This window comes from Crinia signifera, chromosome 1, assembly GCF_055691185.1.
Source record: "Crinia signifera chromosome 1, ASM5569118v1, whole genome shotgun sequence".
Classification (NCBI taxonomy): Eukaryota; Metazoa; Chordata; class Amphibia; order Anura; family Myobatrachidae; genus Crinia; species Crinia signifera.
Window position 1 is genome coordinate 297,363,973 of NC_139217.1, and position 14,285 is coordinate 297,378,257.

Below are 14,285 nucleotides of genomic sequence, written 5' to 3' on the forward strand. Positions count from 1 at the left end.
TAGGGTGTGGTGGAAGCAATCCTAAAGCCTTCTGCACCCAAAACCTTCACCTATAGTGGCCGACTTTCACAGGAGAATTAGGTCCTCCCGGTACTCAGATGCCCCCAGGTCTTAATATTGACAATATTGACCTCTGGAGGCTGGGCAAGACAAGGTGAGACTGAATCGGATTCTCACAATGAAAACAAGGAAACCTTAGTGAATTCAGTTAAAAGGTAATTAATGCAACAATGCACAGGATGTAATAATAATACTTATAATAAAAACAACAATGCAAAAGGTGTATAATAATGAGAAGAATGATAAATTCAACAATGCACAAAATGTAATACTAATAATAAATGCAACAATGCACAAGGTGTAATATTAAGTAATGAGGAATAAGGAACTATAAGGTGCCATCTTGCTGAATCGGTCCACTACAATCTAAATAGTATTGAAGCCTAAAGCCTTAGGAAGGTCCACAATGAAATCCATCAATAGATGGGACCATAGTCTGGTTGGAATGGCTAATGGAAGCAGTGGACCAGTCGGGATACCTTGTGGTGTCTTAGTCTTGGCTCATATCTCACAATCCAGCATCTTTGCCAAAGGTCAGCCACCAGACTGCCCGGGACATTAAATCTAGAGTTCTAGAGATTCCAGGATGCCCGGCAGTCTTGCAGGAATGAAAAAATTTGTTTACAAAACTTCTTGGAAATAAACAGAACTCAATCGGGAGTCTCAGAAGGAGCTTGATCCTGAACCTTTAAAATCACAAATAGAATAACGTAATGACTGCCATAGGCATGGAGTGGATTAAAAATCCAAGGCTGTGTGTACCTAATGAAGCATGTGACTCGGATCCAATAAGGGGAGGGCAGAGTTAGCTGGGATAATTGCAGTATATACACAATAGATTAGAATTGTGCTGTGTTCTTTGCTGTTTTGTTGTGCCCACCTGTCCACTGCTTGCGCCTGCCTTGAGGGATGGAGTCCACCTGACCACAGTGCTCTGCCCGGTCACCCGCACGTTTTGCGGCAGAGAAAGGACTGAGCAATGCAGCGGCACCGCCGAAGGATCCCTCATTGGCACCCCTTACCTCCGTCTGTGGCCGCCGGGTCAGGCGAGCAGCAGCTGATGTTCCCATGGCGAATGGGACGGCGGCTTTCTTGCCATCCCGGGCTGCGGGGAGGAAGGGTGGAGCTGAGGCATCTGCCGGATGAGCTGCAATGGCTAGGGGAAGACACTCTCAGGTAAGGGGGCAGCCCCTACCCCCGATCCCCACTTCCTCGCGGGTTAACCAGGTTGGCTCCAGTGCTGCTTCTGGCTTCTAGGCCGCGATCCGGGCCGGCAGAAGTGGGGACCAGGGGCAGAAGGTCAGCAGGGAGGCTACATACAGGGATAAAGGTTAACAAAGCAGCAGGCCTAGAGCGGGATTCCCGCTCAGCACAAACAGAAGGTAGTGGACTTAGCAGGGATGCCCAGAGATGGCAGGCTGCAAAGGCTAGGGAGGGGGCCCCGGAAGGTAAAGCGAGCATCCACAGGAGGGGAACACTCCAGATCCTCATTCAAGTATGGCAATGACTTCTGATTGGCCACCGCTGCCCCCACATTAGACCCCACCCTCCTCTTGGCTTTCCTGTCCTCCATGGCAAGGGCTTTGGTGCTACTGATGACAGGGTCACCCCTGGAGGCTAGGGGCTCCAGGCCGAGGAGACATAGGGGTACGTGCACCTGGAAGAACCAGGCACAGGGGGCTCCCTGACGGTTAATGGACATGCGGTAGCCATGTGGAAGGGGGGCTCATCACTAGGGGATGACACAGGCTGCTGTGCAGCAAGGGTGGTATCGGCCCAAGGGCATGCGGCCACCCAGTTCACATTTAAATGTCTCCGCAGATGAGCACTGGCTCGAGGACGGCGAGGAAGAGGTGTAAAGTGGAACCAAAAGTGTCAAGGAGGTCAGGGATGTATGGACAGAGCAGTTGGACTGAAGGTGAGGGTTCTTCCAGTTGGGAGTCGGGGTCTATGCGGAGTTCTGCACTTTCACGCAGGGAAAGGAATCTGCCAGGGGTGGTCCACTGTGACTACACCGCAGTTTTGCACAGTTTGAGGGAGAGTTCCAGGCTTTGGATTGAAAAAGGGGACTATGTTGACCTCTTCAGTTTAATGTGCACACCAGGATGATATAGCCCAAAAAACGAGCCAATTTAGATACAATCTTGACCGATTGTATGTAAATCGGAAGTGTTTTGGACCATTTCGCTGCCCTTTGCTGCGATCCGATGCGCGGCCCCGCGGGTTGTTAGGTATTTTCTGAGATCCTACCTGCTGCAGTTAGGATCTCAGAAATGACCATTGTAGTGGGTGCGGGTCGCGATCGGATCGCAATCACAACAGGGGCTTTTTCTATGCCGGTCTGTGGCTCTGTCAGCTTGTGAGTCGGTCATACAGATGGAGCCAGGCTCCCTCTTGCTGGCGAATCGCCAGATTGTCTCCGCTGGCAATCTGCCAGCAGCGAGGCGCTCCATTTGACTGAGATACTTTCCGGGCGGCGGGGCGACAGGAACCCTGTCCGTCTCCGCTTCAGGGAGATGGACAGGGTTAGGGGAGGCGGCGGGGGGGAGCGGGGAGGTGGTGGGGACCCGGTGGTGGGGACCCGGTGGAAGCGCCGTCGGAAGGGGGCGCGCGCGCATTTCGTGCATGCGCATCCCCTTTCGCAGATCAGATGGCGTCTGGCTGGGGATGGCGGCTGCCGATTCTGTTGCCATCCCCTGCAAAGACCAGGCCGGCTCCAGCTGTACGTTCCTGTGACGACCCATTAATGAGCAGGATCATCCTGGTGTGTAACAGGCATAACTGACGAGACCAAAAAAAGAGTTTAAGGCAGCTAGGGTGAAAGGGGCTGAGGGGGCTGAGGCCTATGACAACTGGCTGGCGGGATTCTATGTCTTCGCAGCCTTTTACTTAGAGGACAGGCCGGAAGAACATATGAAAGTCATCTGTTACAGCCACATGATACATGACATGCAGAGGAAGTATGGAGGTGTGGCTTGGAGGAAGTACAATAACCAGTTCCTGTATAAGTAGGACTGTCTGTATGTCATGGATTTCCGGATGTAACGATGTGTCGGCTGTAACAATGGATGTACACAGGGTGCAGCTGGGCTGAACTGGGCTGCTAGGTTGGTAGCCTCAGGGGTTGGACCTGTATTCGCTGGATCATGACTGATGAGGTGGTTAAATATCCGTGGCATGGCATGGCATCAGCTCAGGGGCGGAACTACCGCCGGTGCCCAAGGGGTCAAAGGGGCCCAAGGGGTCAAAGGGGCCCGGTGCCACCATCCGCCCGGCATGCCGCCGTTCCCTTTTACTAAAATTATGTGAGAGCATCAGCCGCCATCAGGGGGACATGGTGCGTGCGCAGGCTGTTCCCCCCACCCCCCCCCCCCTCCCGCCCACACCCTGAACCTGAAGGGTTCGTGGCTGGCAGGTGCCAGGTTCACTTCATGTGCGCTGCACCGTGGAGACGGAGAGTGACCAGAAGCAGTGCTTTTAAACACATCATTACATCAGATGCAGCAACGCTGGGGACCGGCATCCTGTTCCTGTTGCTGCAGTGGACCACCAGCCAGAGGTACTGGTAGCTACTAGCCACAAGCACAGGGAGAGGAGGTCAGCTGCACACATGGGGAGTGGATGAGGATAGCCGCGCACGTGGGGAGTAGAGGAGGAGAGCCGTGCACTGCACACGGGGAGTGGAACAGCACACACGGGGAGGGGAGCCGCACACACGGGGAGTGAAGGAGGGGAGCTGCGCATACGGGGAAAGGAGTGTTAGGAAAACACATGGAACCCCAAGGTTGGCAGCTGCTGTCAGGGCTGGGAATGGGGTGGGAGGGGGGGGGGCTTTCTAGATTTTGCTATAGGGCCCGGGCATACAAAGTTCTAGTTAGACCCTTGCTGGCAGGACCAAACCCAATCAAGCAGTGGTGCTACATTTAAAATGGCCTTAGGCTGGGGCAACCAATCATCATTGGGGGCTAATAGCCAGGGACAGAATAGGCTCGCCGCTGTCCGGCATTGATATTGCTGCCCATTTAATATGCCAGATGATCTAAGTGGGACTGACAGCCCCCACAACAGCTAACCTACACTATCGTGACCTGCAGATAAATGACATGCTTCATTCCTAATAATCACACCTGTCATCGTCCCATCAGCCACAGCCCCCATATAAATATGGAGCTGGGACCTGTGCACAGGTAGCAATTGAAGGGAACTGTCAGCCCTGGACTTACTACTCCAAGCCAGGAGTCAGACCGACAGAAGTGGACACCAACCCCAGGGATACCGCAAGGAATAGACAGCTAGGGACTTCCTTATCTCTCCCCCTGAATACCTCTCTCCTGTTCTCTCCCTGTCTATCTCCTCTGTGTGCCCCTCACCTGCTGTCTCCCTGACAGGGCAGACCCAATCATTATTCTGCCAGAATAGATGCCTGCAAAACATAGTGAGCATTACTGTAAGGGGCACTACTGGGGGCATTATATGTAATGGACACTACTGGGGGCATTGTGTAAGGGGCAATAATTGGGGTATTAACCTTATAAGCAGGAGTACTGTGGGGAATTACATGTAGCATAATGTGTAATGGGCATTACGGTGTGTGTGTGAATGTGTAATTAGCATTACAGTGTGCTGCATAATGTGTATTGGGCTTTAAATTTGAAGGTGAACGTGCGTTTGTATGGGTTGCCCGCTATACTTGTGATTCACTTAGGGGGCAACCTTGGGAAAATGTCCAAACTGGAGCTGCGGGCCAAGATCTTGAGTGATCTGTCAGCCATTAACAAGTGTGGCCTTCATGCAACTTAATCTGATCTTGTATAGTACTCCGGTTGTGATGGAGAGGTGCACGAGATTGTAGGGCTATAGACGAGGCCAGGAAGAAGCTAAACACAGCGGTGGCATTGTGGGTTCTGGTTGCCTAAGGTGCAGTCACCACACACAAGTGAATTAGGTTTCGGTGCCACCATCTCTTCCGACCTGATGGGGTCCATTTGGTAAGGGAAGGACTGTTTATGTTTTTTGAAGGATCTGTTCCTAGGAGTGTCTTTGGTGCTCTAGACTGGTGACAGGGGATCCTGGAATCAGATCAATTGATTTAGGTCTTCATTAAGTGATGATTCTGCATACATCGGTTGTGTTTTTGGTGCGCTCACCTTCCTTTCATTGACTATAGGCCTTTGCTGGATCACCTGTTCGGGGACAGCGACACCACCAGGACAGGTGGGCAGTCAATGTAGAAGGTTGAGCGGATACCGCTTGTTGTTAGGGAATGTTTGGTTACGTATGTCAGTTGTTTTGGGGTGGAGCTTAGATCACTAGTCATTCTTTTTTGGCCACCATTAATTAATGAATTATAATACAATTAATTATCTTAAAGTGCTTTAAATAAATTCAGCTATCAATTTCTGCCAAACCCAAGTCTCCGAGTCTTTATTTCAGGTTTATATAAGTAAGTTTGTTGAATGTTAAACTGTATACATGCATAAGGTCACGCATCAGATGCTAGGATGTTTAGAATAATGTAATGACTGCCATAGGCATAGAGTGGGTTAAACATTAAAGGCTGTGTGTACCTAAAGAAGCATGTGACTCGGATCCAATAAGGAAAAAGGGGAGGGCAGAGTTAGCTGTGATAATAGGGTCAGGGAAGGAGGAGTCTTCCTCTTTTCACTGTGGAATTTGGTACTTGTGGACAATCACGGCTCCCACGATGTCCATCGCATAGTAAAAAAATCGCATCGCATGCGATTTTTAACAGAAATGCATCCAAATGCATTGAAATTAGTATCAAACATGTTCAATGGCCCCCAAATGTAATTTTTCAGGCTGTACCACCCCCACTATCAATGCGAACCCGAAGCGTGGCGAGCGCAGCGAGCCCGCGAGGGGCGGCGATACGTGTCCTACGACCTTTTCATTCCCCCACTATCCACGTCGGCGTGGAGTTGAGAAAAGAAAGTGTGGCGAGCGCAGCGAGCCACCGAGCCCGAAGCGTGGCGAGCGCAGCGAGCCCCGCGAGGGGACACGGATACCTTCACAGGTATACGCATCCCCTCGCGGGCTTCACAGGTGTCCGCGTCCCCTCGCGGGGCTCGCTGCGCTCGCCACGCTTCGGGCTCGCTGCGCTCGCCACACTTTCTATTCTCAACTCCACGCCGACGATGGCATGCGATGGGAGCCGTGAAAGTCCACAAGTACCTGGAATTTTTTTCCTCCCTCCCAATTCTGGATTAATAGTGGTGGTGGTGGTGGGGGGAGGGGTGTTGCTAAGTGCATTGGCTGAAGGGCAAGGAAAGAATGGCAGATTCATTGATTTAGGTCTTCATTAAGTGACGATTCTGCATACATCGGTAGTGTATTCGGTGCGCTCACCTTTCATTGACTATAGGCCTTCGCTGGATCACCCGCTCGGGGACAGTGAAACCGCCCAGCAATACTAAAGCTTCCTGCACCCAAAATCTTCACCTATAGCGGCTGCCTTTCCTCACGGTACTCAGATGCCCCCAGGTCTTAATATTGACAAAGCTGCTCATGGAGGCTGGGCAAGACAAGGTGAGAATTTACTGAATCCTCACAATGAAAACAAGGAAACCTCAGTGAACTTAGGTAAACGGCAATTAATGCAACAATGCACAGGATGTAATAATAATACTAATAATAAATGCAACAATGCAAAAGGTGTAATAATGACAAGAATGATAAATGCAACAATGCACAGGATGTAATAATAATAATAAAAATAATAATAAATGCAACAATGCACAAGTTGTAATAATAATCAGAATGCAACAATGCACTATAGTGACGTCAGGAAGCTGACTGCAGCAGGGCAAGAAAAACACAGCTGGCGGCCTAGCAAGTACTCGCCTAGACAGCATGGCTCCTGAGGCAGCTGTAGATGTGGCCAGTACAACAGACCTCCGGAGCTGCCCAGACGCCCACTGCGACAGAGTGGCGTCCCGGGCAGAAGCAGCACCATGGCCCCTAACAATTGCAGGTGTTAGCAGGACTCCTGGGACAGAGCTGATTAACCCCACAGCAACAGTGTGTGCACCACAAAGCTCCATTGGAATAACAGCGGTCACACTGTGAACAGCAGGTGCCCCCTTAGGCCTTGGAGCCCAGAGGCATGAATCTACATTGCCTTTGGGAGTTACGCTCTTGCGGCTCACAGTTTATGTATTAAACAGATTTAAAAGAAAAGATAAAATTCTTTAAAATATACCAAATAAATGCAATTACTTTCTTCTTAACGTCCTTGTGTTTATTATATCACTACAAAGTATGCCAAATCCCAATTTATTTTCATCAAATTGTGTGGAACACAAGTAACCCTTTAAAATATCTGATCAACTGAAATGTATTTAGTAACAAATATTTAGACAGGGCAAGTATATTCAATTTCGCTTTTGAATTAGGAACAAAACAGTAATAAAACAAAACTGGATAATGATAAAAATATGGAAAGGTTATTATTTCCTGCAGAATTTCCAATTATAAGGACATTTGCCAGTTGGGGTCATTTGCAAGATGACATGATCTGTTCTTTAAACAATTTACCCATTGATTTAAGGTATGATACTCTTTTAGGAAAATAAAAAGATAAAAATAAGCATTGGTTTGGACATGCTACAGTAAACCAGGGTATATTGTACACCACAGGTTCTCAAAGTTAAGACCCATACACACTGGGCGACTTTGAGCTGAAAGTCGCTGAAAACAGCAGGTTTGAGCGGCTTTCAGCTCAAAGCCGGCCAGTGTGTATGCCCCAGCGATTAGTGACGAGCGCTGCTGCGCGCTCCCGCAACATCGCCGCGAAAGCCGTTCATCTGCTGGTTATACCAGCAGATGACCGGCTTTCAGGACGACTTTGCATATCGCTCGGCTATGCAACGCCCCCTCCATCGGCGCCAGGCAGGGGGAAAATGGTTCAGTGTGTATCCACTGAGCGGCTTTCCCCGCAGCGATGATTGTCATCATGGCTGTCCATACACGCTGGGCATAGTCGCCCAGTGTGTATGGACCTTAAGTCTTCAGGACCCCACACATGTATGTTTTGCAGGTCTCCCTGTAGGGTTATTCAGCTTTGCTCGGTAAGCAGCGTAAATTTGCTGCTTACCAAGCGGTTAAACTCTGCCTGCCAGGCAAGTGATGGCCTGCCCCCCTTCGTTGAGTGAATAGCGCATTTGCATGTGAATGGATGTGTTTGCTGACACACCCATTTAGATGCGGCTGTACGAGCAAAAAATAATTAAATGGTCACAGACCATCAGACGGCTGGTAGCCCTTTGAGGCTTCGCCACGCCTGCATTTGCATGGGGACCCCCAGCATTTTTCTAGGGGACCCAACGTTTTTGAGGGCACGCCTAGGAAACACTGGGCATCCCCCATGTGCCAGCCCCCTGTTCACCCCTCTCTGTGCGAATGCATCAGCGACTGTGATAGTCTTTTGCCAATGTGAATACACTGGGGACCGAGCCAAGCTGAATCACCCCCTAAGACTACATAGCTACATTTTAAACAAGACCAGATTATCTTTAAGCAAATGTATTACTATCTGTACAGAAAATACAATAACCTCTTCTAGGATGCAGATGCCTTCATCAATGTACAGTATACAGTATATACACAGTTATGAATGGTTTCCTATCTGTGCAAAGCAAATGTCAAAAGAAACGGAAAACTTGCCTTACCTCTCCCTGTTCGTCACCACACTGCAGTGCAGACAAATCTTGTATGTACTGACTAGTTTCTTTATACTGAGCTTATAGGGTTTTTTTTACTTTCACTTTCTATTAGATAACAGGAAGGAACATTGCTTTATTTTACAGTAATAAACAGTAATACTGTCAGTAAAGATCAACACTGAGAATATCAGCAAATAGAGGATTTCCAAAGGGGGGTTTCAAATAATCATTTACAGCATACATCCCAACTGTCCCAGTTTCCGCAAGACCATCTCAGTTTGCATGGGGCTGGCAGAGACCATCTCAGTTTCATACCTCCCAACTTTCCGGCTGCAGAAATAGGGACACTTGCGCGGCTTCGCGGCCAAAAGGGGGCACGGCTTATGAAAATGAGGGGTGTGGCTTATGCAAATGAGGGGCGTGGCTTATGCAAATGAGCCACATACTCGTTTTCGGCCGCGAATAGACGCTGTGCGCATGTGCACAGCGTCTATTCTGTCAAATTGGGGGGGGGGGGGCTCCGAACTGCCCGCCCCCCGCAGCGGGACACCTCCGGCCGCGGGTGGGACAGCGGGACAAGACCCGGTAATCGGGACTGTCCCGCTGAAATCGGAATTGTTGGGAGGTATGCAGTTTGCATGGGGCTAGCAGTGGCGGGGAGCAGTGGCAGTTGGGAGTCCTCACTGTCACCCGCTGCTCTGATCAGCAGAGCAGTGGTGAATAGACTCTGTGTAAATGCATCTAAATGCATCTATTCCCACAGGCAGTGGGGCTGGGGGCATGGCCAGAAGCTCATAGAGCCATGACCGTGCCCCACAATGGCAAAATGGAGGGTGTGGCCTCACAGGAATGTCACGATTTGTAGGCCCCTTGCCACCAAGCCACACCCCCAAATTAAGTGCGCGTGACTGTCCCGCCATGCAGTATTCTTGCATGTATTACATGCAAACCCCCCCCCCCCAATAGATAAACAGCATAGCCCAAAGCCACAATGACCATTGCCACCAAGTCACCCTCTTTCCTCCATAGATAGACAACACAGCCCCCCCCCCCCCCCCCCCTCAATAGTGCAAACAGACTCCTATGTGGCAGTCTACACATATGCGGCAGCGCAGCCGCTGGATCCTGCTGCAGCATGTTGCGGTTGGACCAGGTGGTGGGACACTGCATATTAGTGTGAACAGTGGTCGAAGTGGGGCGGTATGGGACGGTATGTCATACCGTCACTTCTTTCCCACTGATCAGGAAGTGCCTTGATTTTTACAGTGCGCATCCCTGTGCAGCAGGAGGCAGGATAGTGACTGACCAGCCTGCACAAAGTGCTGCTCCGGTGGACGCTGCTGGTCATTTCCCCTCTAATTATTGCCGCCGCTAGGCCCCGCTGGACACTGCAGCCGCCGATCTAGTGTGCCACAGAGGACCCACGTATTGCGCGTCTGGCTCTCCTCCCCGGCGCAGGAAACCGGTAGGTTACCTATAACACTGGATGGAGCTGGGCTGGTGGGGGAGTCCAGGGGAGGTGGTGACCGGGAGATCAAAGGCAGCGGCGATAGTAGGAGCACAGCGGTCCCTGAGCAGTACACTACAGCAGCAGCTGCCTGACGGGTGACTGTAGCCACACTAATGGATGCTGCTATCCTGCAGCTGTGGCTTGTACTGTACTGCTATCCCATCCAGCCCAGGGTGTCCCGTCCCTGCCCCCTGCCTCTGCTGTTCCATTCTGCCTGGGGTCTGTCTCTCCATGTCCCCCTCTGCCATCCCATTCCACCTGGTGGCTGTTTGTTGTCGTCCACCCTGCTGTCCTATTCAGCCCAGCGTCTCTGTGTCCCATCCCCCCCTGCCCCCTAACTCTCTTACCCGGCCAGTGTCCATGTGTCAACATGTGTCAGCATCTGTGTGTCATTGCTGTTGTGTCAGTGTTTGTCTGCTGGGCTGTCAGCTCCTATTGACTGGCAGCCCAGAGTGAGATTTCAAACTGCCGCGGAGCCGCTCAAAAGACAGCCAGGCAGCCCACCACTTCTGACGGCTGTCACACTGTTTCACCCTGGCTAGGAGCATGTAAACCCCCTTGGCAATGAGCATTTAATCTCCTCGGCATCAAACTTATGTGCCATAATATGTATGGGCATCTCAGTGAGTGGCATATCTGTAATGAGCATTACGGCGTGTAGTGTAGCATCTGTATAATGGGCATCACGGTGTATGGCATATGTATAATGGGCTTCACAGTGTGTGGCATATGTATAATGAGCATCACGGTGTACGGCATATGTATAATGGGCATCATGGTGTGTGGTATATGTATAATGGGCATCGTAGTGTGTGGCATATATATAATGGGTATCATGACTTGTGGCAAATGTATAATAAACATCATAGCATCTGGCATATTTATAATAAGCATTACAGTGTGGCATATGTATAATGGGCATCACGGTGTACGACATATGTATAATGGGCATCACAGTGTGCGGCATATGTATAATGGACACCACAATGTGTGGCATATGTATAATGAGCATATGCCACACACCATGATGCTCAATATACATATGTGGCTCTCTCTGTGTCCCCGCTGTCACTTTCTGTCTGCTGTCACTCTCTCTGTCCCTTCGTCCTTGCTATCCTTGAGTTTTGGCTCATACCGTGTGGCACAATGTGTTAAAGGCACTAGTAGATAGTATAAGGGGTCCTACTAGTGTTGTGTATAAGGGGTATGTGGTGTGGTACGCTACACTTAAAGACATGCCCCCTTTTCCAATGGCCACACCCTCTTTTTCGGAGTGTGCACGCCTTCGGCGCGCGCATAACTAAACCCTTTATTTTACCATACCCCCACTTTAAAAGTTCAACTTCGAGCACTGAGTGTGAACACATACATATCAATATATGTGTTCACACAGTGCGGCACTGCCAATTGAGTGTTTCACTCTACCCCTCCACTCAGAACCTGGGCAGTTGCAGTTCTGGGTCCCCCTCATTGGCATTGGTGGTGGGTGGTCCGGGTCCCCCTCATCCACCATCGACAGCGGCGACAGCGGAGAAAGGAAAAATAATACATTTCAAAATGGCAGCGGCCAGCCAATCACCCTGCCCCCTTGAGACATGGGTCAGGCTGTCTGTTGTGAAGGAGGAACACATATGAAGATGAAGCGGCTGAAGCCCTGGGAGTTGGCGGCCCTGAAAAAGAGCTTAAAAGACCCCCAGCTGAAGACACCAAAGAAAAAAGAAGATGCAGTTTGCATATTTTTAAACCCCCGTTTGTGTTTTTTTCCTAATATTTCAATTACAGGGGGACTATAGGTGCCAGCGGCCTTTAAGGCCCCAGATGCTGGTACTTCTCCCAAGTTCCAGCATGCAGGGCAGGCTTGCTGGGACCTGTACTTAGTCCTACTGTAAATGACAATATAAAGGTGCCCATATACTAGTAAGATTTATCTTCATATGGCTGGTTGGAACAAAAACATGGTTATGGATGAGTGACAGTTTGTCAGTTTTCCAGCATTTCCAAGCAAATGATCAACTGTCATTTACTCTCATCCATAACCATGTTTTTGTTCCAACCAGACAGATCTGAAGATAAATCTGCGTGTGTATGGCCACCTTTACAGTTTAAAACCAGCTATCAACCTCATACCCACCGTGCTGGCTTCAGCCCAGGCCTGGTGTGGCCTGGAGAGGGAGGACCCCTTTATTTGGGGGGGGGGTCCTCACCCCCACAAAAGCTTCCAGTCTGGGCTAACTAGTTAGGGAGGGTAATGCTTTGGCCACGGGACCTCGTAAAGTGTGTCCACTGGCTATAGCATTACACGCCTGCTAGTGGAGACTGGTGCTGGTCCCTAAAATAGGGAGGACCCCGAGTCATTTTGTCCCCCGTATTTTGGTAGCCAGGGTCTCCAAAAGCCTGATGCTGTTTCTGAAAACACAGGGAACCCCTATTAATTTTATTCCTGTCAAAAACTGCATCCTGCTAAACAAGATGAATGTAGACACAAGAAGCTTCCCAATTTTTGGGAGCCTTCCGACCATACCGGGAGGGTAGGCAACCCTGGTGTAGATGCAGCGTAGGTATACCAGGGTGGTTAGCGTTGTTGCATCCCAGAGTAGGGACTATTCTTGGTGCCATTTTTGAACAGTGTTAACCAGTGCAGACTGAGCTGCTGCACTTCTGACCTAAGCAACCAGGCTGGATACAATCTGGAGGACTCTGAGTCCCAGGAGCCCTGCTGCTGCCTGAAGAGTGGGGAGACCAGAGAGGGCAGGGATTGGCTGGTGTGTGCCGTATGACCTGGCACGAGGAGAGGAAGCAGGAGGAAGGCTGTATGTGAGCTACAGAGAGAGACCAGAGGAGACTGTACAACAGAGCAGAGTGTAGAGACTGAGACCAGCGTTTTTATCTGACCTCACGCTGACAGCGGAGCATGGAGACCTTCTGTTTCTGGCCCAACAGACCTAGGGTGGCTGAGTGTGGCAATCTGGCGGCGCCCACACTAGTGTGCAGTGAACAGAGAGCACCTGACAGGCCCGCGATTTACAGTGACTGTCAGGAGCCAGCAAAGGCAGCTCAGGACAGGTATTTGAGGGGACCCTTAATCACGCGGCACCTGTGTGCGCACCCTGTACCCAGACAGAGGCCCACTGAGACTCCTCCATTACCCCTAGAAGTAAAAGGATATTACCACACTGGCCTACTTAAAGTCTTAGACTCAAGTCTGTGATATATATATATATCAGGGATGCCTACCCTCCCGCATTTAGTGGGAGTCTCATGATTTTTGAATGAGCCTCTTGCTGCCCCGCAAATCCTCCGGTTTCAGTATATTGCTTCCCGAAAAATTTGGACTGTGCATGCGCAAGTCCGGAATGCTGGGGGGGGGAGGGAGAGGTGCCTGCGTATGAGAAGTCATGACTGCACGGTTGTGGGTAGTGTTACATGTGACAGCTACTGCAGGGTTGTGAGTAGTGGTGGCCGTACCATAATATGGGAGTGGAGCTGAGAGCTTTGTACGTCCAGAGCGGCAGAAATACCAGCAGCAAGTGGTCAGACAGGCAGCTGCAGCAGCACCGTGGCTACCAGCGGCAGGCAGGAGGTTGGGCGGATGGACAGGCAGCAGCATCACCCCAGGGGAGGAGGGCAAGGGATGAACAGAAGGGAGAAAGGTCGGAAGCATCACCACTGCTGCTGCTGCTGCAGCAGCAACGGTGGTGTGCAAGTAAGGAAATAAAACTAAATATAAACAAAACAAATAATGAATAATAAATAGTGCTCACTGATAACAATAAAACATTTTGTTTATTTATTTAATTTATTTAGATCTGGGGTAGCCAACACTAGTCCTTGAGAGCTACCAACAGTGCATGTTTTGCAGGTCTCCTCACAGAATCACAAGTGAGCTAATTAGCTCCATCTGTGTATATTTTAAAATGTGTCAGTGATTAGTGAGTGCAGCTGTGCAGCAGCTAGGTTGTCTGGAAAATGTGAACTGTTGGTAGCTCTCGTAGGCTAGGGTTGGCTACCACTGATTTAGATTATTGTGAGGGTCA

The 14,285-nt window shown here is 50.1% G+C and overlaps 1 protein-coding gene across 2 annotated transcripts in view; it reads right to left on the reverse strand.

Moving 5' to 3' along the window:
- LOC146028741 (programmed cell death 1 ligand 1-like) overlaps positions 1-8,786 on the reverse strand; it is a 54,705-nt gene extending 45,919 nt beyond the window's left edge. For both annotated transcript variants that reach the window (XM_083158322.1, XM_083158321.1), the window contains exon 1: positions 8,748-8,786. The gene's annotated coding sequence lies outside the window, so the exon portion shown is untranslated. The remainder of the gene's footprint in view (positions 1-8,747) is intronic.
- Positions 8,787-14,285: the final 5,499 nt, after the last annotated feature.